Source organism: Cherax quadricarinatus, chromosome 55, assembly GCF_038502225.1.
Source record: "Cherax quadricarinatus isolate ZL_2023a chromosome 55, ASM3850222v1, whole genome shotgun sequence".
In the NCBI taxonomy this organism is placed as follows: Eukaryota; Metazoa; Arthropoda; class Malacostraca; order Decapoda; family Parastacidae; genus Cherax; species Cherax quadricarinatus.
Window position 1 is genome coordinate 1,516,976 of NC_091346.1, and position 25,532 is coordinate 1,542,507.

The following is a 25,532-nucleotide window of genomic DNA, read 5'->3' on the forward strand; positions in this document are numbered from 1 at the left end:
CTCCTCCTTGATAACTATAACAGAACACAACCATAATACGAGACACAAATCACACTTCAGTATCCCTCGTGTCCATCTCTCCCTATGCAAAACTGCTCTGCACGTAAACGGCCCGAATATATGGAATTCGTTGCCAGAACACAGTGAAGGACCCCTTTCTGCAAATCAGTTTAAGGCTCTGCTAAGAAATCACCTCATCACCCAAAATTAACCAGACAGACCGTACCTAATCACCACCAGTTACTCAAAAGCTACTCATATTGTGCTGATTAATGCTCAACTACTTAAAGTGGAACTTCAAATATCAAACTTTCTTCGGTCCAGAAGGCTGTTCGAGTGCCTTTACCGAATGAATTTATTCCCATCAGGAATAATGTAAATTAGATTAGTCCATTTCAGACCCTCAAAAATACACTTATAAAAGCACTTACAAAAATACACTTGCATAATTGGTCGTGTTGGGAGCAGTTCGATTTTTGGGGTTCCACTGTACTACTACAAATTAGAATGCCTAAACTTCATTGTTTTAAATAGTACTAAACTGTAATACATCATATTGTAAATTGTTTTAAATTATTCCATTATAATATTGTAATCTCTATAACTAATTCAGTAGTGTAATAATTCTCTAGTAGACTTACTAAAGCCATGAAGCACTACCTGATAGAATATTCATTTATCTTGTACTCACTGTAACTCATCTAATGATCATATGAACTATTATTGCCTTCCTAATCTTAAGTTATTCTTTAAGTTTGCCCAAGATGCTCTGCATACAAAGGAGCTTTTGGCATGTACACCCAACTGTTACATTCCTCTAACAACCATGTATCATGTCAAAATAAACATCTTAATCTTGATGATGTCCATGGAATTAAAGCATGAGATCATAGATAAACAAGCGGTGTGGGGGTTGTGGGTTGAGGGGGTGAAGTGGGGGAAGCTTGCTCGTAACTCGGATGTTGGCTCGCAAAAAATCGACCGAGTGATGGCTCATATATCAAAAAACTCACATGTTGGGACACTCGTAAGTCAAGGTTCCACTGTATTAGGAATTTTATGTTTACAGCCATTTGAGTGAGTGTAAGTGTAAATTAAGGGGAATCACAGATATTGAAAGTATATCTAATTTGTTTTGGATGTGTGCATAATACGAAAAAGAGAATAGGTGGTTTTCACATACAGTAGGGCCCTGCTTTACGGCGTTCCTCTAATATGGTGATTTCAAATTATGACCAAAACTTGCTATACAACTTCCTATCTTTCTAGTACAGTGTGCCCCACCCAGTTTGTTTACATTTTTTGTGAGTACTACATCTCTATTATGTCTGGAAACTTTCCACAATTTCAAGTGTTTTAAAGTTATTGCATATTTTATATGTACTCTGATAATTATACTTGTGTACCTGTACCTAAATATACTTACACACTGTGTTGGCATGCAGGTACACATTAAAATCTCTAAGAGTCTCATTACTCTTGACACCATATTAATATTAACACGTTATCTCTTGGGCACATTAAATGTCGTATATTACATTAATATAGACATTTCCATTATTCCATGTATGATTTTTTTTCAAAATTATGTAATAAACATGCTATGTAACATAAACATGATAAATACATCCCACAGTAGAATAAATTAACATAAATATGGGATGTGGTAGCCAGGCGACTTGTAGTCCAACATCAGAGAAAATGTGTACTCTGTAATATTACTCAGTGTCTTTTTTTTATATACTAATATATTTACTACAAGTACGTGTACAAGGTATACAGGGCTAGCTGACATCAGTGACATACTACTATATAGAAAGCCCCTTGTTATGCAGAGCATTTCAGGCAAATTAGGTCAGTTTTGTCCCAGGATGCAACCCACACCAGTCAACTAACACCCAGGTACCTATTTTATACTGATGGGTGAACATGGACTGCAGTTGTCTTATGGAAACATGTCCCTAATGTTTTCCAGCCGTAACAGAGGAGATTCGAACTCAGTGTGAGAGCTGAGTGCACTAGCAATCGAGCTACGGGACACCTCTCTTTATTTACTCTACTGTATCAATGTGGAGACAATTTGTACACAATGTAAAGTGTTTGTATTATGGTATAATACAAACGTGTATGAACCAAAAGCAGACGTGTTCACCTGGTTTGTTTACATTACGTGTGGGTGGGGCGGGGAGGACTGCCTTGGCTGGCTACCATACTTCCCAAACCTGACTTCCTACAAATATAACTCACATCTCACCCTACATTAAGACTACAAATATTTTAAGGTAATTAATGAATGTACTGTACAGTGGAACCTGCTTCGTATTTCAACCACCCTGAGTATTGGCCACTTCAAGTTTTGACCGCTTTTTTTGGCTAAATTTTGTCCCGAGTTTCGGCCCACATACCAGACCTGTCCACCTGTTCATGCAGGCGTCGTGAGCCAGTCTAGCTTTGTTTATCCTCGAGTGAACATTACCCTGCATGCTTATCCAAGCATTTCACAATAAATTCGTTGTGTTTAGTGTTTGTTTATTGATTGCAACTGTGAAATAAGCAACCATGGGCCCAAAGAAACTTCATAATGACAGTGAGGCAGTGGTGGAGGCAATAATAAGTCCTCCCTCTCTCCTCCCTATCTTCCAGATGCCAATAAAGGTACATAAATGTGACTTTAAATGTTTATTTATGTATTGTATTACTCATTTAATACTATATGTAAGTTTTAAGTACTATATGTATGTTAAACTATAGTTATTCTTTAAAAAAATTATTTTTTAAATATTTTTGTGGGTCTGGAACGGATTAATTGTATTTACATTATTTCTTATGGGAAGTATTGCTTCGCCTTTCGGCCGTTTCGAGTTTAGGCCTAGCTCCTGGAATGGATTACGGCTGAAACTCAGGGTTCCACTGTAGTATATAAGAAACACATTACATAGCATATAGCATATAAACATTGTGAGTGGTGAGTCGGGTGGAGAGTAAACATTACGTTTTCTCTGATTCAGCATTAGAAAAAACTGTGAAAGTTTGGCGTCTGGCCCAGTCACCGCCCTTCATACACGTTTGTTTGCAATTCTCGGCATGAACTATTCATTACTTCTCCCATTGTTTATGATGGCATCTAAAGGTAGTTGTTAGAAACGATTAAACTCGGTGAACATGGTGACGATGGTAATAATATGGCTGTGTTCTGCAGTGTAGGTAGCTGGTAGGTGTAGTCCAGAGGGACTACATACGTGTACCTACATCTACCAGATACCTACACTGACTTCATACAAATACAGGTCTCCCTCAACATTCACGTTTTCAGCTTTCGCGGGCTTCATACATTCGCGAATTCCCAACCGCCAAATTCCCAGCCGCCAAATCATATTCAAGTTTCCCGCCACCTGCGAGTCCCTACTACCCTCCCTCTGACCCCTGCAACTGGCAGCCAGCCCTCCCACCACTCAGTGTGGTGAGTGTTTTGTTTGTTCATTATTTGCTATTAAACTACAGTATAAATAATGTAAACACATTCATGACTGCATATTGGAATGGCTATTTGAATAGGTATTGGACGGTGACATCATGTGTTTACTCTTGAACACATCAAACATTTCTGCTACTGCTAATAATAACAATAGTAATAATAATAATAATAATAATAATACGATATAATTGAAGAAGGAAATTGTACAAAAATACGAGGGAGTGGTTGACACATCGTCAGTGTGGCTTTGTTTATGCTGGAGTGAACATTAGTCTCCCTGCTCTTCCAAACATTTCACAATAATTCATTGTTTAGTGCTTGTAGATTGAGTGTGACTGGAGTGGTTGAGGCAGTGGTTGAGGCAGTGGTTGAGGCAGTGGTAGAGGCAGTGGTAGAGGCAGTGATATTTACTAACAGTTTTTTTTTTTTTTTTTTTTTTTTTTTTTTTTTTTTTTTTTTCTCAACAAGTCGGCCGTCTCCCACCGAGGCAGGGTGACCCAAAAAAGAAAGAAAATCCCCAAAAAGAAAATACTTTCATCATCATTCAACACTTTCACCACACTCGCACATTATCACTGTTTTTGCAGAGGTGCTCAGAATACAACAGTCTAGAAGCATACACATATAAAGATACACAACATATCCCTCCAAACTGCCAATATCCCAAACCCCTCCTTTAAAGTGCAGGCATTGTACTTCCCATTTCCAGGACTCAAGTCCGACTATATGAAAATAACCGGTTTCCCTGAATCCCTTCACTAAATATTACCCTGCTCACACTCCAACAGATCGTCAGGTCCCAAGTACCATTCGTCTCCATTCACTCCTATCTAACACGCTCACGCACGCTTGCTGGAAGTCCAAGCCCCTTACCCACAAAACCTCCTTTACCCCCTCTCTCCAACCCTTTCGAGGACGACCCCTAACATATATGTTATAAATAATAATAGTACATTATGAATAACATTTATTATTATTATTATTATTATTATTAATATTTAGTGAAGGGATTCAGGGAAACCGGTTATTTTCATATAGTCGGACTTGAGTCCTGGAAATGGGAAGTACAATGCCTGCACTTTAAAGGAGGGGTTTGGGATATTGGCAGTTTGGAGGGATATGTTGTGTATCTTTATATGTGTATGCTTCTAAACTGTTGTATCCTGAGCACGTCTGCAAAAACAGTGATAATGTGCGAGTGTGGTGAAAGTGTTGAATGATGAAAGTATTTTCTTTTTGGGGATTTTCTTTCTTTTTTGGGTCACCCTGCCTCGGTGGGAGACGGCCGACTTGTTGGAAAAAAAAAAAAATTATTATTATAAATGTTATTAATATTAACATGTACATACTATTATTATTTATAACATATGTATATGTTAGTAAATACCACTGCCTCACCCACTGCCTCTATCACTGCCTCTACCACTGCCTCAACCGCTGAATTATTGTGAAATGTTTGGAAGAGCAGGGAGATTAATGTTCACTCCAGCATAAACAAAGCCACACTGACGATGTGTCAACCACTCCCTCGTATTTTTGTACAATTTCCTTCTTCAATTATATCGTATTATTATTATTATTATTATTATTATTATTATTATTATTATTACTATTGTTATTATTAGCAGTAGCAGAAATGTTTGATTCTTTGCTGTGTTCAAAAGTAAACACATGTCACCGTCCAATACCTGTTCAAATAGCCATTCCAATATGCAGTCATGAATGTGTTTACATTATTTATACTGTAGTTTAATAGCAAATAATGAACAAACAAAACACTCACCACACAGTGGTGGGAGGGCTGGCTGCCATTTACAGGGGTCGGAGGGAGGGTAGTAGGGATTCGCAGTGGTGGAGGAAGTGGTGGAGGCATTGGTGGAGTCTGTGGTATTTAATAACATACATGTTATTAAAGCATAACATGTATATATTTAGTACAATTTACGACGTTTTCATGTATTTTATGATTGTTCATGGTTCAACAAGTTAAGCAGTATTGTATTATATTTCCCTACAATATATTGGGGCACCAAACATTCACGGTTTTTCAACATTCGCGAGGCTCTTGATCCCCTAACCCTCGCGAATGTTAAGGGACACCTGTAAATACTACTCACCTCTCGCCCTACATTAAGACAACAAATATTTTAAGGTAAGTAATGAATGTACTAACCACCGAAGAGCTGCAACACTATAGTTATTCTCTATAAAATTTATTTTTTGTTAATATTTTTGGGTGTCTGAAGTGGATTAATTGGATTTACATTATTTCTTATGGGAAATATTACTTTGGTTTTCAGCCGTTTCGGATTTAGGCCAACTTTCTGGAATGGATTAATTACGAAAACCGGGGATCTACTGTATATTACATGTGGGTGCGGTGGGGTTGGCTGACCTGGCTGGCTACCATACCTCCCAAACCTGACTTCCTACAAATAAAACTCACCTCTCACCTTACATTGAGACTACAAATATTTTAAGGTAAATAATGAGTGTAGTGTATGTGTATTTTACTTTTTATTTTTTTTAATGCCTAGTTCTATTGCTAACGTAATCTGGCATTTATATGCATTTATAAGTGGAAAAAATGGCGTTCTGCTTTCTGGTGATGTCTGCTTTCCAGTAGTAGCCTGGAACCTAACCTGCCATATAAGTGGGGGCTCTACTGTAGTTAGCTGATGATGGGGTGTGTTAGGGAGATGAGATGTTTTTTAATGGTAGTTATGAAAATGGTGGTTGAGTCTGCAGTTCCAGAGCTTCCTGGCAGGGAGTTCCAGATTTTAGGCCCTTTTATGTACATCAGCATTGTGTCTATGGGTCCTGCCAGGGTTAATATTAGAATTTATGGTTCTGTAAATACAGGTTGCACAGTAGTAGGTGTGAATGTTCTGTACAGTGAGTAAGTGTAGGTCTGAAGAGTGGGGGGGGGGGAGTGCCTAGCATTGGATTGCGTGATAATTCTTACTACAGCTTTTTGTTGGGTGATTATTGGCTTCAGGTGGGTTGCTGCTGTCGATCCTCAGGCACAAATAGCATAAGTGAGGTAGAGATAAATGAGTGAATAGTATAGTGGGAGTAGGGCTGATTGTGGTATGTAGTAATGTATCTTGGAGAGGATCCCAACTGTTTTGGATACTTTTTTTATGTGTTGGATGTGAGTGTTGAATTTCAGGTTGCTGTCAAGGTGCAAGCCCAGGAATTTGCCCTCATTATGTTTAGCAATAAGAGTGTTATCAATCATAATGTTCAGCTATGCAGCACCTGCTCAGTTCTCAAACATAATATAGAAGATTTTGTCAGTATAAAGTGTAAGTTTATTAGCAGTCATCCAGGTTGATATTTTTATTAGCTCTTCGTTAACACTGGTGTTGAATGAGGGTGGGAGATGACATAAGTCGTGTCGTCAGCAAGGAGAATTGGTTTCAGGTGTTGTGATACATTAGGAAGGTCATTGATGTATAAGAGGAAGAGTAGGGGACCAACAACACTTCCCTGTGGCACTCCAGTATCCAGTGGTCTTGTTGATGAGGTTATGTCTTTATTAGAGACGTATTGATGCCCATTAGTAAAGTAGGATTTGTAATATGTAAGTACGGGGCCTTTTATACCATAATGATCAAGTTTGTGGAGTAGGATGCCATGGTCTACTGTATCAAAAACTTTCCTTAGGTCGATAAGGAGTCCTAATGGATATTCATTTTGTTTCCAGTGCTGTGTAGAGCTGGTCTAGCATTTTTACAATTGCATCATTTGTGCTTTTGCTTTTCCTGAAGCCAAATTGGCAGAGGTTGAGGATGCTTTGCACTGTTATAAATTAATATAATCTCTTGTGCACGAGTTTCTCAAAGATTTTGGATAACAATAAGTTTGATATTGGCCTGTAGTTGTTTACATCTGTGGGGTCACCACTTTAGTGTATTGGTGTAACCCTTGCTGTCTTGAGTAGTGTCAGGAAAGTGCTAGTTTCTAGTGACTTGTTAAAGAGTAATAAAATAGCAGGCAAAAGGATATGAGCCACTCATTTGTACAATAAGTGACATAATAATCGTGGTGACTTGAGTAGGCTCAATTGGTGCAAGATAGGAGGTTGGGAAATTCCCATGGTCCTGGGATTTTACTGGCGAGATTTGATTTTATGGTTGAAAAAAGTAATTTATCTTGTTAACTGTATCAGTAGGCTGTAGTTGTGTTTCATTCAGTTTAGTTAGGACAATATCTCTAGTTTTTTTTCAGTTTGTGGGTGCCCAGAATCTGAGAGTGTGTCTTCCAGGTCTTTTTTATATCTCCTCTTGTTTCAGTGAATCTGTTGGAATAGTACAATTGCTTGGCCTTTCTTATTAGTTTGGTGAGGACTGATGTGTAGTGTTTAATAATATCTTTGTGTATTATGCCTTGTCTATATTGCTTTTCATATTGATGTTTCTTACCAATGGATCATAGTATGCTGTTCGTTAGCCATGGGCAACCTAGCCATTTATTAGTAATCTGTTTCGTTTTTATGGGACAATGTTTGTTATATAGTCTAAGTAATTTGTTAAGAAATATGTCTATCCAGTCATCGGTCCCATTGGCATTGGAAAATGCTGTAGGCCAGTCAACCGTACCCAGTTCTGCTGTGAAGTTACTTATTGAGGCCTTGTCATGGAGTCTCAGTGAGACCCTGTTGTATTCCAGTGGTTGTTTACTAATGTTTATTAAGAAGCATCTCATCTCCTTAATGTACGTAATCAAGACAGCAATACGCTTGTCAGACAGTACCTGTCTTCAGTCAGTTATGTCTCAGTTAGTCATCCAACTCTCATTTAAAACTGGCAACATATATTGCCCCAGTAGATTTGTACTGTAATTTAAGTCTTAAACTCTATTGTAATTTAGGTAACTTGCTGTATTTCCACCATCTCTTTTCAGTCATGCCATAAAACTGAAGAACACTAAATCACTTTAAATAGTATGTAATTATTTTGTGATTTACCATTTTGTCATTAGCTACCTTTCTTATTGTACTTATGATTGTAGTTAACTTCACAAGAAACCTTACATAATAGGCTATGTCTAGTACTTAAGTAGTATGTAAAACTTATGATTGGCTGCCATAATGCATTGCATAATTAGTGACCTTTTTTGTGCCTACTGTTGTACTCGTGCACAATATTTGTAAGGCTCAAAGAAATAAAGCTTTATCATTATATGAGTTTGGCATTTGTTTTTGTGAATATAGTAATATTTTGAATATAATAATTACATTAAAACTCATGATTTAATGTAATTAAATAAAACAACTATTGGAGGATAGATGGGCTAGCGAGAGTATAGGCAATGGGGTCGAAGATGTATGGGGTAGGTTTAAGAATGTAATATTAGTGTGTTCAGGAAAGTGGGTTAGTGGTTACAGGAAAGTGGGTGTGGGAGGGAAGAAGAGCGATGATGTAAAGAGAGTAGTAAGGGAGAAAAAGTTAGCATGAGAGGTTTTTACAAAGTAGAAGTGATGCAAGGAGGGAAGTGTATATGGAGAGAAAAAGAGAAGTTAAGAAAGTGGTGAAGCAATGTAAAAAGAGAGCAAATGAGAGAGTGAGTGAGATGTTATCAAAAAATTTTGTTGAAAATAAGAAACAGTTTTAGAGTGAGATTAATAAGTTGAGGAAGCCTGGGGAACAAATGGATTTGACAGTTAAAGGTATCAGGAAGATGGAGGGAATATTTTGAGGAATTGTTAAATGTTGATGAAAATAGGGAAGCTGTGATTTCGTGTATAGGACAAGGAGGAATAACATCTTGGAGTGAGGAAGAGCCAGTTGTGAGTGTGGGGGAAGTTCGTGAGGCAGTGGGTAGAATGAAAGGGGGTAAGGCAACTGGGATTGATGGGATAAAGATAGAAATGTTAAAAGCAGGAGGGGTTATAGTTTTGGAGTGGTTGGTGCTGTTTTCTAATAAATGTATGGAAGAGGGTAAGGTACCTAGGGATTGGCAGAGAGCATGCATAGTTCCTTTGTATAAAGGCAAAGGGGACAAAAGAGAGTGCAAAAATTGTAGGGAATAAGTCTGTTGAGTATACCTGGTAAAGTGTATGGTAGTTATTATTATTGAAAGAATTAAGAGTAAGGCAGAGAGTAGGATAGCAGATTAACAAGGAGGCTTTAGGAAAGGTAGAGGGTGTGTAGACCAAGTTTTTACAGTGAAACATACAGGTGAACAGTATTTAGATAAGGGTAAAGAGGTTTTTTGTGGCATTTATGAATTTGGAAAAGGCGTATGACAGGGTGGATAGGGGAGCAATGTGGCAGATGTTGCAGGTGTATGGTGTAGGAGATAGGTTATTGAAAGCAGTGAAGAGTTTTTACAAGGATAGTGAGGCTCAGGTTAGAGTATGTAGGAGAGAGGGAGATTATTTCCCAGTAAAAGTAGGCCTTCGACAAGGATGTGTGATGTCACCATGGTTGTTCAAAGAATTTATAGATGGGATTGTAAGAGAAGTGAATGCTAGGGTCTTGGCAAGTGGTGTGGAGTTAAAAGATAAAGAATCAAACACAAAGTGGGAGTTGTCACAGTTGCTCTTTGCTGATGACACTGTGTTTTGGGAGATTCTGAAGAGAAGTTGCAGAGGTTGGTGGATGAATTTGGTAGGGTATGTAAAAGAAGAAAAGTGAATATAGGAAAGAGTAAGGTTATAAGGATAACAAAAAGATTAGGTGACAAAAGATTGGATATCAGATTGGAGGGAGAGAGTATGGAGGAGGTGAATGTATTCAGATATTTAGGAGTGGACATGTCAGCAGATGGTCCTATGAAGGATGAGGTGAATCATAGAATTGATGAGAGGAAAAGGGCGAGTGATGCACTTAGGAGTCTGTGAAGACAAAAAACTTTGTCTGTGGAAGCAAAGAGGGGAATGTATGAGAATATAGTTATACCAACACACTTATATGGGTGTGAATCATGGGTGATGAATGTTGCAATGAGGAGAAGGCTGGAGGCAGTGGAGATGTCATGTCTGAGGGCAATGTGTGGTGTGAATATAATGCAGAAAATTTGTAGTTTGGAAATTAGGAGGTGTGGGATTACCAAAACTATTATCCAGAGGGCTGAGGAAGGGTTGTTGAGGTGGTTCGGACATGTAGAGAGAGTGGAACAAGCAGAATGACTTCGAGAGTGTATGAATCTGTAGTGGAGGGAAGGTGGGGTAGCAGTTGGCCTAGGAAGGGTTGAAGGGAGGGGGTAAAGGTGGTTTTGTGTGCGAGGGGCTTGTACTTCCAGCAAGCATGAGTGAGCGTATTTGATAGGAGTGAATAGACAAATGTTTTTAAATACTTGACGTGCTGTTAGAGTGTGAGCAAAGTAGCATTTATGAAGGAATTCTGGGAAACCGCCAGGCCGGACTTGAGTCCTGGAGATGGGAAGTACAGTGTCTACACACTGAAGGAGGAGTGTTAATGTTGCAGTTTTATAACTGTAGTGTAATGCGCCCCTCTGGCAAGAAAGTGATGGAGTGAATGATGGTGAAAGTTTTTCTTTTTCGGGCCACCCTACCTTGGTGGGAATCGGCTGATGTGTTAATAATTTTTTTTTTTTTTTCAACAAGTCGGCCGTCTCCCACCGAGGCAGGGTGACCCAAAAAGAAAATAGTTTCATCATCATTCAACACTTTCACCTCACTCACATATAATCACTGCTTTTGCAGAGGTGCCCGGAATACAACAGTTCAGAAGTATATACATATAAAAATACACAATATATCCCTCCAGACTGCCAATATCCCAAACCCCTCCTCTAGAGTGCAGGCATTGTACTTCCCATTTCCAGGACTCAAGTCCAGTTATATAAAATAACCGGTTTCCCCGAATCCCTTCACTAAATATTACCCTGCTCACACTCCAACAGCTCGTTAGGTCCCAAATGCCATTTGTCTCCATTCACTCCTATCTAACACGCTCACGCACGATTGCTGGAAGTCCAAACCCCTCGCCCACAACACCTCCTTTACCCCCTCCCTCCAACCTTTTCAAGGACGACCCCTACCCCGCCTTCCTTCCCCTACAGATTTATACACTCTCGATGTCATTCTACTTTGATCCATTCTCTCTAAATGACCAAACCACCTCAACAAACCCTCTTCAGCCTTCTGACTAATACTTTTATTAACTCCACACCTTCTCCTAATTTCCACACTCCGAATTTTCTGCATAATATTTACACCACACATTGCCCTTGGACAAGTCATCTCCACTGCCTCCAACCGCCTCCTCGCTGCAGCATTTACAACTCAAGCTTCACACCCTTATAAGAGTGTTGGTACTACTATGCTTTCATACATTCCTTATATTGCCTCCATAGATAGCATTTTTTGCCTCCACATATACCTCAATGCACCACTCACCTTTTTTCCTTCATCAATTCTATGATTAGCCTCATCCTTCATAAGTCCATCCGCTGATACGTCAACTTCCAAATATCTGAAAACATTCACTTATTCCATACTCCTCCTCCCTAATTTGATATCCAATTTTTCTTTATCTAAATCATTTGATATTCTCATCACCTTACTCTTTTCTGTGTTCACTTTCAACTTTCTACCTTTACACACACTCCCAAATTCGTCCACTAACCTTTGCAATTTTTCTTTTGAATCTCCCATAAGCACAGTATCATCAGCAAAAAGTAACTGTCTCACTTCCCATTTTGTATTTAATTCCCCATAATTTAATCCCACCCCTCTCCCGAACACCCTAGCATTTACTTCTTTTACAACCCCATCTCTAAATATATTTAAACAATCATGGTGACATTACACATCCCTGTCTAAGACCTACTTTTACTGGGAAGTATTCTCCCTCTCTTCTACACACCCTAACCTGAGCCTCACTATCCTCATAAAAGCTCTTTACAGCATTTAGTAACTTAGCACCTATTCCATATACTTGCAACATCTGCCACATTGTTTCCCTATCCACTCTATCATATGACTTTTCTAAATCCATAAATGCAATAAAAACTTCCCTACCTTTATCTAAATACTGCTCACACATATGCTTCAATGTAAACACTTGATCTACACATCACATACCCACTCTAAAATCTCCTTGCTCATCCGCAATTCTACATTCTATTTTACCTCTAATTCTTTCAATAACAACCCTACCGTACACTTTTCCTGGTATACTCAGTAAACTTATTCCTCTAATTTTTACAATCTCTTTCGTCCCCCTTCCCTTTATATAAAGGGACTATACACGCTCTTTGCCAATCCCTAGGTACCTTCCCCTCTTTCATACATTTATTAAACAAAAATACCAACCACTCCAACACTATATCCCCCCCCTGCTTTTAACATTTCTGTCATGATCCCGTCAATTCCAGCTGCTTTACCACCTTTCATTTTACGTAATGCCTCATGCACCTTCCCCACACTCGCATCCTGCTCTCTTTACTCCTAAAAGATGGTATACCTCCCTGGCCAATGCATAAAATTCCCGCCTCCCTTTCTTCGTCGACATATAAGAGTTCCTCAAAATATTCTCGCCATCTACCCAAAACCTCCATCTCCCCATCTACTAACTCCCCTACTCTGTTTTTAACTGACAAATCCATTTGTTCCCTAGGTTTTCTTAACTTGTTTAACTCACTCCAAAATTTTTTCTTATTTTCATTAAAATTTCTTGACAGTACCACTGCTCTCCTTTTGCACTCTCTCACCACTCTCTTCACCTTTCTTTTACTCTCCATATACTCTACCCTTCTTATAACACTTTGCTTTGTAAATACCTCTCATAAGCTACCTTTTTCTTTTTTATCACACCCTTTACTTCATTCCACCAATCACTCCTCTTTCCTCCTGCACCCACCCTCCTACAACCACAAACTTCTGCCCCACATTCTAATACTGCATTTTTAAAACTATTCCAACCCTCTTCAACCCCCCCACTACTCATACCTGCACCAACCCACCTTTCTGCCAATAGTTGCTTATATTTCACCCGAATTTCCTCCTCCCTTAGTTTATACACTTTCACCTCTCTCTTACTTCTTGTTGCCATTTTTCTCTTATCCCATCTACTTACTCTAACTGTAGCTACAATTAGAAAATGATCCGATATATCAGATGCCCCTCTATAAACATGTACATCCTGGAGCCTACCCATCAACCTTTTATCCGCCAATACATAATCGAACAAACTACTTTCATTACGTGCTGCATCATACCTTGTGTATTTATTTATCCTCTTTTTCATAAAATATGTATTACTTGTTACCAAACCTCTTTCTACACATTGCTCAATTAAAGGCTCCCCATTTTCATTTACCCCTGGCACCCCAAATATACCTACTACTCCCTCCACAACATTTTTACCCACTTTAGCATTAAAATCCCCAACCACAAGTACTCTCACACTTGGTTCAAAACTCCCCATGCATTCACTCAACATTTCCCAAAATCTCTCTCTCTCTCCTCTATTCTTCTTCTCTTCCCCAGGTGCATATATGATTACTATAACCCACTTCTCACATCCAACCTTTATTTTACTCCATATAATTCTTGAATTAATACATTTATAGTCCCTCTTTTCCTGCCATAGCTTATCCTTCAACATTATTGCTACTTCTTCTTTAGCTCTAACTCTATTAGAAACCCCTGACCTAATCCCATTTATTCCTCTCCACTGAAACTCACCCACCCCCTTCAGTTTTGTTTCACTTAAAGCCAGGACATCCAGCTTCTTCTCAGTCATAACATCCACAATCATCTCTTTCTTATCATTTGCACAACATCCAAGCACTTTCAGACTTCCCACTTTGACAATTTTCTTATTATTATTCTTTTTAGTAATTATTACAGGAAAAGGTGTTACTAGCCCATTGTTCCCTGCATTTTAGTTGACTTTTACAACACGCATGGCTTACGGAGGAAAGATTCTTATTCCACTTCCCCATGGATATAAAAGGAAAAGTAATTAGAACAAGAACTAAGATAAAATCAAAGAAAACTCAGATGAGTGTGTATAAATGAACGTGTACATGTATGTTTAGTGTTACCTAAGTGTAAGTAGAAGTAGCAAGACATACCTGTAATCTTATATATTTATGACACAGACAAAAGACACCAGCAATCCTACCATCATGTAAAACAATTACAGGGTTTTGTTTTACACTCGGCATGATGGTAGTACCTCCCTGGTTGGTTGCTGTCTACGAACGTACTACCTATAAATAAAAATATGAAAAATAAATAAATCTAATGTAGTTTTTGTTTGTTCATAACTAGCCGTTATGCTAGTATGCTTGCTTTCTATTGATTAAGCACAAAACATGTCCCTTTCAGCTATTAGAACTAACCTGTTAAGTGCACAGAACTCAAAAATTTGGTGAATTTTTCGCAAAATTTGACAAATTCCAATTTAACCCTTTGACTGTTTCCGACGTATAAATACGTCTTACGAGCCAATGTTTCTGATGTATTTATACGCACAAATTCTAGCGGCTTCAAATCAAACGCCAAAGGCCTGGTAGGCCTACACGAGAGAGAATGGGTCTCAGTGGTCGGTGTGCACCCTGTGAAAAAAATCTGGGACCCAGTGGTGCATTGTGGGAACGCCATGTTGTCAGTCCATTTTCACCATGCCTCTCGGTAAGAAGTTCCTCATTCCTCGGCGGATTGGAGGTCTTTTGTTCCCAAGTGATAGCTCTAACAGCGATGAAAATGTCAGTGACAGTGAATTCCAGGGTTTTGAAGTGAGTGTTACCGGAAAAAGTGCCCAGGATAGCGTAATTAGTGATGAAAACCCAGATGACCCACAACCTTCCACCTCTGGTGCTGTGCCAGCTTGTTCACGTTCACGTTCGCCTGTACCAGGACAAAAGAGGAAACTATTTGGTCGTGTACAACACCCAGATGATAGCGGTGATAGTGATTTCAAGGTCATTGAAAGCAGTTCTAGTGACAGTGAGAGTGAATATTCCCCAGTGAAGCGGCAGTATGTACGACGTAGCATGCGGTCTGGTAGTGTTTCATATGTTGTTCCAAGGGGAAGGAGAAACTCTGGGAGCACATCCCGTGGCCCTACACCACGACCTGATAGTGAAGATGACGATATTGTAACGATGGGTATGAATGATGAGAGTGAGGGAGGAGGCAGTGGTGGTGATAGTGAGGGTGGCACGGCCCATGTGGCACCATCACCGGGCCATGCTACTACCCACGCGGCTGACTCAGCACAACAACCAGTCTCACCCTACCCCACACTCCCACAACCTGCACCACCACAACCTGCACAACCACAACCTGCACAACCACAACCACGGTACAATATCCAGACCCCACCAGCAGACCGCATCTGGGATTGGCAGGACGGTGACTAGTTTGTTCCCAGTCCCCATGACTTTGATGAAACACAAAGTGGAATAAAGCCATCTTGTCCACTTGGGAACAAAGCCAGTGAACTGGACTGCTTTGAGTTATTCTTCGATGAACCCCTGATGGACATCATTGTCAGGGAAACCAACACATACTGTGATTACACCATGGCAAATACAATTCTCTCACCAAAATCACGGCTACACAAGTGGAAGGAGACAACTGTGGCAGAGATGTACCTGCTTTTTGCCACAATAATGCTTATGCCACATGTGTATAAGCACACTGTCACCACATACTGGGCAACAGAACGCCTGATTTCAACTCCAGGTTTTAGTGACATTATAGGTGACAATCATTTCCTGATACTGTTACGTATGTTACACTTTTCAGACAAAACCAGGCCTGACAGAAGCGACAGGTTATATAAGATAAGAAATGTGTTTATGTACCTGAAACAAAAGTGCTGCATGTATTTTTATCCCTTCAGGAAGCTTGTTATTGATGAGTCCTTGATTTTATTCAAAGGAAGACTTTCATTCAAGCAATATATACCAAGCAAGAGGAAATGCTTTGGTATAAAGCTATTTGTACTGTGTGACTGCAGAAGTGGTCTAGTTTTGGATATTATTGTGTACACTGGCAGTAATACTTTGAGAGATACCATGAAGTTATTGGGTATCTCTGGTGATGTGGTTCGAACAATGATGGAACCATATCTTGGTAAGGGGCATATGTTATTTACTGATAACTGGTACACAAGCCCCTTACTCAGTGATTTCTTGCGAGTGAACTTGACAGACGTGTGTGGCACAGTGCGTGGTAATCGCAAACATATGCCAACGTTCGACGCTGGCACTCGCAGAGGTGAGGTGCAAGCCTTTGCTGCCAATGACATGGCATTTCGGTGGCATGACAAATGTGATGTCACATTGTTGACATCAGTTCACAGAAACGAAATGGTACCCAGTGGCAGGGACAACAGAGAGACCAATGAACCCATTCTAAAGCCTGCAGCTGTCATGGACTACAACCTCAATATGCGCTTAGTGGACAAATGTGACATGCAGATTGGGTTTGCAGACTGTGTACGCAAGAGTTATAAGTGGTATATCAAACTTTTTTTCCATCTTGTTGATATATCTATGCTAAATGCTTATAACATATACAAGTTGAAGACCAACAAAACACCAAAATATGGTGAATTTTGCCTGTCGGTAATCAGACAAATAATTGCAAAGTACCAAGGAGCAACTCCTGCAATAGACCAGAGCCCACAGACGTCATCTCGTATGAGGCCTGGTGATCACTACCCCATACAACTGCCTCCTACTACTGCCAAGAAAAATGCTCAGAAGAGGTGTTATGTATGTATGCATACCACAAAACGCCCACAAACACGCAGAGACACTCGTTTTATGTGTGAGGAGTGTGAAGTGCCCCTCTGCATATACCCATGTTTCAAAGAGTTCCACAAGCTGCAGCAGTTCTAGGAACGTGTTTAGTGACTGTACATATGTATATATATTATGGAACAATAGTAATAAACATTGTTTTGTATTGTTTGTGTAAACAAAGTGTATACACAAACTAATAGTGATAAAGTTTGTTCTGTTATTGTGTTGTAAACAATGAGTGTATATTTGAAGAATGCACCTTACATTGGTCTCACAGGCCACATAAGTTACCTGGAACAGAAAAATATTGAAAAATGCAAGAAACCTTTGAATTAGAGTAAAAAGAATACTGGGTGAGCGGCACTCGCCGCTGTTGCCATACGCACGTCAATTTCTGCAAACTTTGCGGCTCTATATCTCGGTAAGTACTGATGGCAAAAATTTATTTTTAGGCTTAAAACACTAGTAAAAATATTCCTAACATTTTCATAAGAAAAAATAATAATTTTTTTTTTTTTTTTGAATATTTGGCGACATAGAATGACAGTTTCAGAGAGGGGCCTGAAACAGTCAAAGGGTTAAAAACAGAACACAAAATGAACATTGTATAAATTTCAGCAACTAAAGCAACCCATCATCTGTTCATTAATGACATACCCAGGCCTCTGATTATGAATCCTCCATTATGCATTATGAATATATCACAGAAAAATAGCTGTTTTACCCTATATCTCAGATAATAAAACCAAGGACTGATCATGGTTTAGGGCATCCCAGTAACTGAAGTAAGTCAAAGGTTTGTTTTTCCCATCATGCACCTCGTGGGGTAGGATTTTTTTTTTTTTTATAATGTGTGCACACACTGCACAGACCCATTCTCTCATGTCAAGGTCAAAATTAATACCTCACAACATATTTGAAAATGCTGTGCTTAAAATGTAGATCTACACAAGTGACACTTGTGTCAGAGGCAAAGAAAGGGGTAAAGATGAGAATTTCTTGTATTCCTAATTTTGCAGGATTATACAACATTAACAATGAATACCCCTCGCATAAATTACTTATTTTTTTTTTAAAGACTATTTTTGGGGGGTTTGGCCAATGCCCCTCTGTTGAAAAATCACCATGTTTTGTGGAAAATTTTCTTAATGGCTTTCCCTATGCCTAAATTCTTTCTGTCCAAAATTTGAAAGCATGTAATTGTTTTACATGATGGTAAGATTACTGGTGTCCTTTTTTTCTGTCTCATGAACATGCAAGATTTCAGGTACGTCTTGCTACTTCTGCTTACACTTAGGTCACACTACACATACATGTACAAGCATATATATACATACCCCTCTGGGTTTTCTTCTATTTTCTTTCTAGTTCTTATTCTTGTTTATTTCCTCTTACCTCCATGGGGAAGTGAAACAGAATTCTTCCTTCGTAAGCTATGCGTGTTGTAAGAGGCGACTAAAATGCTGGGAGCAAGGGGCTAGTAACCCCTTCTCCTGTATAAATTACTAAATTTAAAAAGAGAAACTTTCGTTTTTCTTTTTCGGCCGGTTTGTTGGAAAAAAAAAAAATTAGAATGATATGGTTTTCGAAGTGCAAAACAAAAAAGCAGGAAACATTATTTTTGCCAGGATAATTTTGTTTTTGGAGGTTCTAGATTAATAGAACCTCCAGGAAAATAACCCCCCCCCCTGGAACTTTTGGGGGGGTCTGACTTTTCAGGGAAATGGAGGGAGGGCCAGTCAGGGAGATACCATAACTCTGCCAAAGCTGTAGAGATGCCGAAGCAAAGGGCAAAGAGCATGAGAAAAGTACCGAGCAAAGAAGACTACACAAAACAGAAACAAATAGAAGAGCGTGTTAGATAGGAGTGAATGGAGACGAATGGTACTTGGGACCTGACGATCTGTTGGAGTGTGAGCAGGGTAATATTTAGTGAAGGGATTCAGAGAAACCAGTTATTTTCATATAGTCGGACTTGAGTCCTGGAAATGGGAAGTACAATGCCTGCACTTTAAAGGAGGAGTTTGGGATATTGGCAGTTTGGAGGGATATGTTGTGTATCTTTATACGTATATGCTTCTAAACTGTTGTATTCTGAGCACCTCTGCAAAAACAGTGATTATGTGTGAGTGTGGTGAAAGTGTTGAATGATGATGAAAGCATTTTCTTTTTGGGGATTTTCTTTCTTTTTTTTGGGTCACCCTGCCTCGGTGGGAGACGGCCGACTTGTTAAAAAAAAAAAAAAAAAATGAAGGGAAGCTGAATTGCAGTTTAAGATGGAAGTGTTAAAGGCAGAATTGGAACCAAAATTGTTCTACAGCCATATAACAAAGAGGACAGTGGTTGAGGACCAAGTGATAAGACTGAAGGAGGAGGATGAAGAAATCGTTGAAGATGGCAGAGGTATGTGAAGGGATGTATAGAGGGAAAAATGTTCAAAAAGGTATTCGCTGAGGAATGAGAGCAAAAGGAGTGTACCAGCTCAGCAGAAGCTGGATAGCACTCAGACATTAAAGGAGGGTGTGGTGAAACTGCCACGAGAACTTGATACTGTACAGTACCATAAAAAAAATGGTATTTGATAATAAACAGATATTCCCATGGGTACTGAAAGAAGGGGCAGAAGCATTGTGGGAATATTTTACAATTACAGTGGACCCTCGGTTTTCGTGTTTAATCCGTTCCAGAGCCATCGGCCAAAACTGAAATTGCCCAAAACCGAAACATTTTCCCCATAAGAAATGGAATTAATCTGTTCCAGAAACCCATAAGTATCCAAAAAATTTTTTTTACCTTAAAGGTAGATTTACAAGCACAAAAGAATGAACATTACACATGACACCTTTATTGAAGGCTGTTGTTGATGGATGGAAGACAGGGAGGAGGGGAGAGGTTCTTGTTTGGAAAGGGAATCCCCCTCCATAAGGACTCTAGGTACCAAGTCCTTTTCAAGGGTCACTTCCCTAGCCACTTCCCTAGCTAGAATATAGATTTACATGCAGAAAAGAATGACAAATAAATATAAAGCACTAATAAAATGTATAAATGAACATTTAACATTACACTTACCTTTATTGAAAAGACTTGTTGGTGTATGGCAGACCGGGCAGAGGGAAGAGGGAGGCGAGTTTATTGTTGGAGAATATGACACTACTATCAACTCTACGGCTTATTTATCTATCACAATTCAACTAATATGGCATAATAAACAATATTAATAACATAGAAACATGACATATACTCTAGAATGAATAAAAATCATTGTGTATGTGACGACAGGTGTTCTGTTGTTGTTGGGTGTATAAGGGCCACTGTGAGCATAAGCCGTACATAATGTTGGTGAAGGCTGCAGCTGAGGCGGCGGTGTTTTCTGTAGCCCTATATAACTTAACAACATTAGAGGAGTTAGTAGAATTGCTGAATCACTGAAGAAGGCACCCTTTATCACCATCACAACCACTACCACCCTCTACCACCACCACTTTCATATTTTTCTACAAGCTTTTTCTTGAATTATATCGTTTTTCTCACATTCTTTACCAAAGGGCTGGCACTAGCTTTCTTTGGGCCAATGGTGGGTTATTTAGCAGTCACACACAATAAACAAGTGGCAAAAGCAGTGGCTTATTACGAAATGTTTTGTGTGACCTGGCAGGGTATGTTCACTTGCCGAGAAACACTGCTACACTGGCTAAGAATGTGTGTGGGAGGCCGCTTTGTCTGCGCGCTTGGCACTGGACAGGTTCTGTATGATTGACAAAAACAGAAGCAATGAAAATGGAACCAAAAAATTGACTAAAAAAAGTCGGCCAAAACCAAAATCTGCGATAACGGAGATTGACAGAAATGGAGGGTCCACTGTATATTTAACCCTTTGATTGTTTTGGTCGTATATATATGTCTTAGGAGCCACCTTGTTTGTTGTATTTATGCGCATAAATTCTAGCGGCTTCAAATCAAGCGAGAGAAAGCTGGTGGGCCTACATGAGAGAGAATGGGTCTGAGTGGTGGGTGTGCACCCTGTAAAAGAAATCGGGGACTCGGTGGTGCATTGTAGGAATGCCATCTTGGCAGTCCATTTTCACCATGCCTCGTGGTACCTCACTCCTCGGCAGATTGGAGGACTTTTGTTTCCAAGTGTTAGCTCTAACGGTGATGGAAGTGCCAGTGAAAGTGAATTTCATGATTTTGGAGTGGGTGTGACCGAAAGCAGTGCCCAGGATAACGTAATTAGTGATGAAAATCCCGATGACCCACAACCTTCCACCTCTGGTGCTGGGCCGTCTCATTCACATTTACCTGTACCAGGATGAAAAAGGAAACTATTTGCCCATGTACAAGACTAAGATGTGAGCAGTGAAAGTGATAGTGATTTCAAAGCTATTGAAAGCAGTTCTAGTTGCGACAGTGAGGGTGAATATTCTCCAGTGAAGCAGCAGTATATATGATGTAGCATGCATTCTGGTAGTGTATCATACGTTGTTCCAAGGGGAAAGAGTAAATCACGGAGTACATCCCATGGCCCTACACCACGAACTGATAGTGAAGATGACGATATTGTTTCAATGGGGATGAACAATGTAAGCGAGGCAGCAGGTGGTGGTGGCATGAGTCATGTGGCACCAGCAGCGTGCCACACTACTACCGACGCTGCTAACTCGGCACAGCCACAACCAGCCTCAACCAACCCCACTCTCCCACAACATCCACATCTACAACCTGTAAATATCCAGTACCCACCAGCAGACCGCATCTGGGATTGGCAGCAAGGTGACAATTTTGTTCCCAATCCTCATCACTTTGATGAAATACAAAGTGGAATACTGCTATCACGTACACTTGGGAACAATGCTACTGAATTAGAATACTTTCAGTTATTCTTCAATGAACCCATGATGGACATTGTCAGGGAAAGCAATACATACTTTGAGTACACCATGGCAAACAATTCTTTCACCAAGATCACGCCTACACCAGTGGAAGAACACAACTGTGGCAGATATGTATCTCTTCTTTGCCACAATAATGCTTATGCCACATGTGTATAAGCACAGTGTCAACACACACTGGTCAACAGACCGCCTGATTTCGACCCCAGCTTTCGGTGACATTATACCAGTGAATAGATTTGTGCTACTGTTACGTATGCTACACTTTTCAGACAAAACAAGGCCTGACAGAAGCGACAGGTTATACAAGATCAAAAATGTGTTAATGTACCTGAAACAAAAGTGCTGTATGTATTTTTATCCCTTCAGGAAGCTTGTTATTGAGTCTTTGATTTAGTTCAAAGGCAGAATGTCATTTAAGCAGTACATACCAAGCAAGAGGATACACTTTGGTATAAAGTTATTTGTACTGTGTGATTGCAATAGTGGTCTGGTTTTGGATATAATTATGTACACTGCCCATAAAGCATTGCAAGATATCAGGAAGTTACTGGGTGTATCTGGTGATGTGGTTAAAACAATGATGGAACCATATCTTGGTAAGGGGCATATTTTATATACTGACATCTGGTACACAAGGACTTTACTCGGTGATTTCTTGCAAGTGAACATGACAGATGTGTGTGGCACAGTGTGTGGAAATCTTAAGCATATGCCTAGGTTCGATGCTGGCACTCGTAGAGGTGATGTTCAGGTGTTTACTGCCAATGACATCATGGCATTTTGGTGGCATGACAAGCGTGATGTCACACTGTTGACATGAGTAAAACCTGCAGCTGTGATGGATTACAACCTTAATATGCGGTTAATGGACAAATGTGACATGCAGATTGGGCTTGCTGATTGTGTTCACAAGAGTTATAAGTGGTACATAAAACTCTCCATCTTGACATTTCCATGCTGAATGCTTATAATATGTATAAGTTGAAGACCAACAGCAAACCCAAATATGGTGAATTTTGCTTGTCAGTTATCAGACGAATAATATTCAAGTACCAAGGAACAACACATGCAATAGACCAGCGCCCACGAAATTACCAACACATGCCATCTCGTCTGAGGCCTGGTGATCACTACCCCATACCACTGCCTGCTACTGCTTTCAAGAAAAATGCTCAGAAGAGGTGTTATGCCTGTGCACATACCACAAAATGCCAACAAAAATGCAAAGACACTCATTTTATGTGTGAGGAGTGTAAAACACCATTGTGCATACACCCATGTTTCAAAGAATTCCACAAGCTGCAGCATTTCTAGGAAAGTGTTCAGTGATTGTACATTCTTTTCAACACACCAGCCGTATCCCACTAAGGCGGGGTGGCCCAAAAGGAAAAACGAAAGTTTCTCCTTGTACATTTAGTATTATATACAGGAGAAGAGGTTACTAGCCCCTTGCTCCCAGCATTTTAGTCGCCTCTTACAACACGCATGGCTTACGGAGGAAGAATTCTGTTCCACTTCCCCATGGAAATAAGAGGAAATAAACAAGAATAAGAACTAGAAAGAAAATAGCAGAAAACCCAGAGGGGTGTGTATATATGCTTGTACATGTATGTGTAGTGTGACTTAAGTGTAAGTAGAAGTAGCATATATATTATAGAACAATCATAATAAACAATTCTAGCAGCTTCAAGTCAAGCAGAAGAAAGCTGGTAGGCCCACATGTGAGAGAATGGGTTTGTGTGGCCAGTGTGCACCATATAAAAAAAATCCTGCAGCACGCAGTTCAAAATGAGAAAAAAAAAACTTCAACCGTGTTTTTGGATTAAAATGTTGACTTTGAGGTGTATTTTCGTATAGTTTTTATGGTTATATTCTCGTTTTTGTAGTCAGATTTGATAGAATGGAAAACGTATTATAGAAATAGAGGTGATTTTGATTGGTTTTACTACGAAAAGGACCTTGAAATGGAGCTCAAAGTAGGGGAAATACAGTATTTGATTTTTGCTGATGTTCAAGAGTAAACAAATGATGTCATTGTCCAATAAATGTCCAACTAGCCATTCTAATATGCAGTCATGAATGGGATGATGTTATTTATATAATTATTACAATATTGCAGTAGTCTGCATAACGGTAAATCTTCTATTTTATGTTTGAATAAAAATTCAAAATAGAAAGCAAGAGTAATATCAGAGGGGCCTGGAGACATGACTGATGAACAAAGAAAATATTATTTTATAGCCAGGAATGTCTCCATTGTTCATTCTGGACCCTTTTTTAAAATTGGCCTACTTTTTAATTTGCGTGAAATTGGCCAAATTGCCAATTTCTGACCACTTTATTGGGTAGTTGAAATTGGTAAATGGGCAGTTTCTTGTACTCAATCGATAGAACAAATGGAGCTCTAAAGAAATCATTATAGAACAATGGATTTAACCGAAAATAGGGCTCAAAGTGGGCGAAATCGCTGATTCGTAAATATCACCAAGGTCACTAACTTTGCAAGAGCGTAATTCCGTAAGTTTTCCATCAAATTTCGTACTTTTGGTGTCATTACCATTGGGAAAAGATTCTCTATCATTTCACAAGATTATTATTTTTTTTTTTTCTCAAATATTTTGCGACACCAGGAGACACCTCAGGATTTGGGGTTGCAACAGTCAAAAGGATAAGTTATGTGAAAAAATAAAATAGTGAAAAAAAAAACAAGAAATCTTTGAATACAAGTAAACCAAAATTTACCGGGTGAGCGGCAGTCGCCGCTGTTGCCATACACGGCTCATTTTCTGCCAACTTCATGCCTGAATATCTTGGTAAGTACTGATGGCAAAAAAAATTTTTTAGACTAAAACAATCAGAAAAATAATCTTAACATTTTCATAAGAAAAAAATAATTTTTTTTTTTCGAATATTTTTTGACACCAGGAGACACTTCAGGATTTGGGATTTCGACAGTCGAGGGGTTAACAAGCCGCTACATACAGAGCATCTAAAGATGCCTGTTAATTGGAAAATTATTGATGTGATCCATTTATAATAGAACCAGGGAAATAGTCAAGAGGCACTTTACAAGGCAATATCATTAACATGTCTACTCTCTAAGTGCTGGAAAAGATAATCGGGAAGAAGTTGGGGGATGCACTTAGAGAGGAGGAACTTCATCACAGAAAACCAACATGGATATAAGAGAGGAAAGCCCTGCTAGAATTCTACAACACAATAACAAAGATCAGAGAGAGGAGGCTGGATCTCTGGGATTTCATTTGTATCTTCGTGTACACATTTCTTTGTAACTGATAGTAAATTGACCAGACTTACATTAAGGTGCCCCTATATATTTCCCTAATCTTATTCTTATGTATCTAAAGAAAAACCTTTGGGTTGGTCTTTGATTCCCTCACAATGTTAATTTCTTTTTTTCTTTA

At 39.3% G+C, this 25,532-nt stretch overlaps 1 protein-coding gene across 1 annotated transcript in view; it reads left to right on the forward strand.

The window, feature by feature from the left end:
- The window catches only part of LOC128698891 (protein phosphatase 1F-like), a 225,052-nt gene that overhangs the window by 76,578 nt on the left and 122,942 nt on the right, over positions 1–25,532 (forward strand). The gene's annotated exons all lie outside the window — the stretch shown is intronic.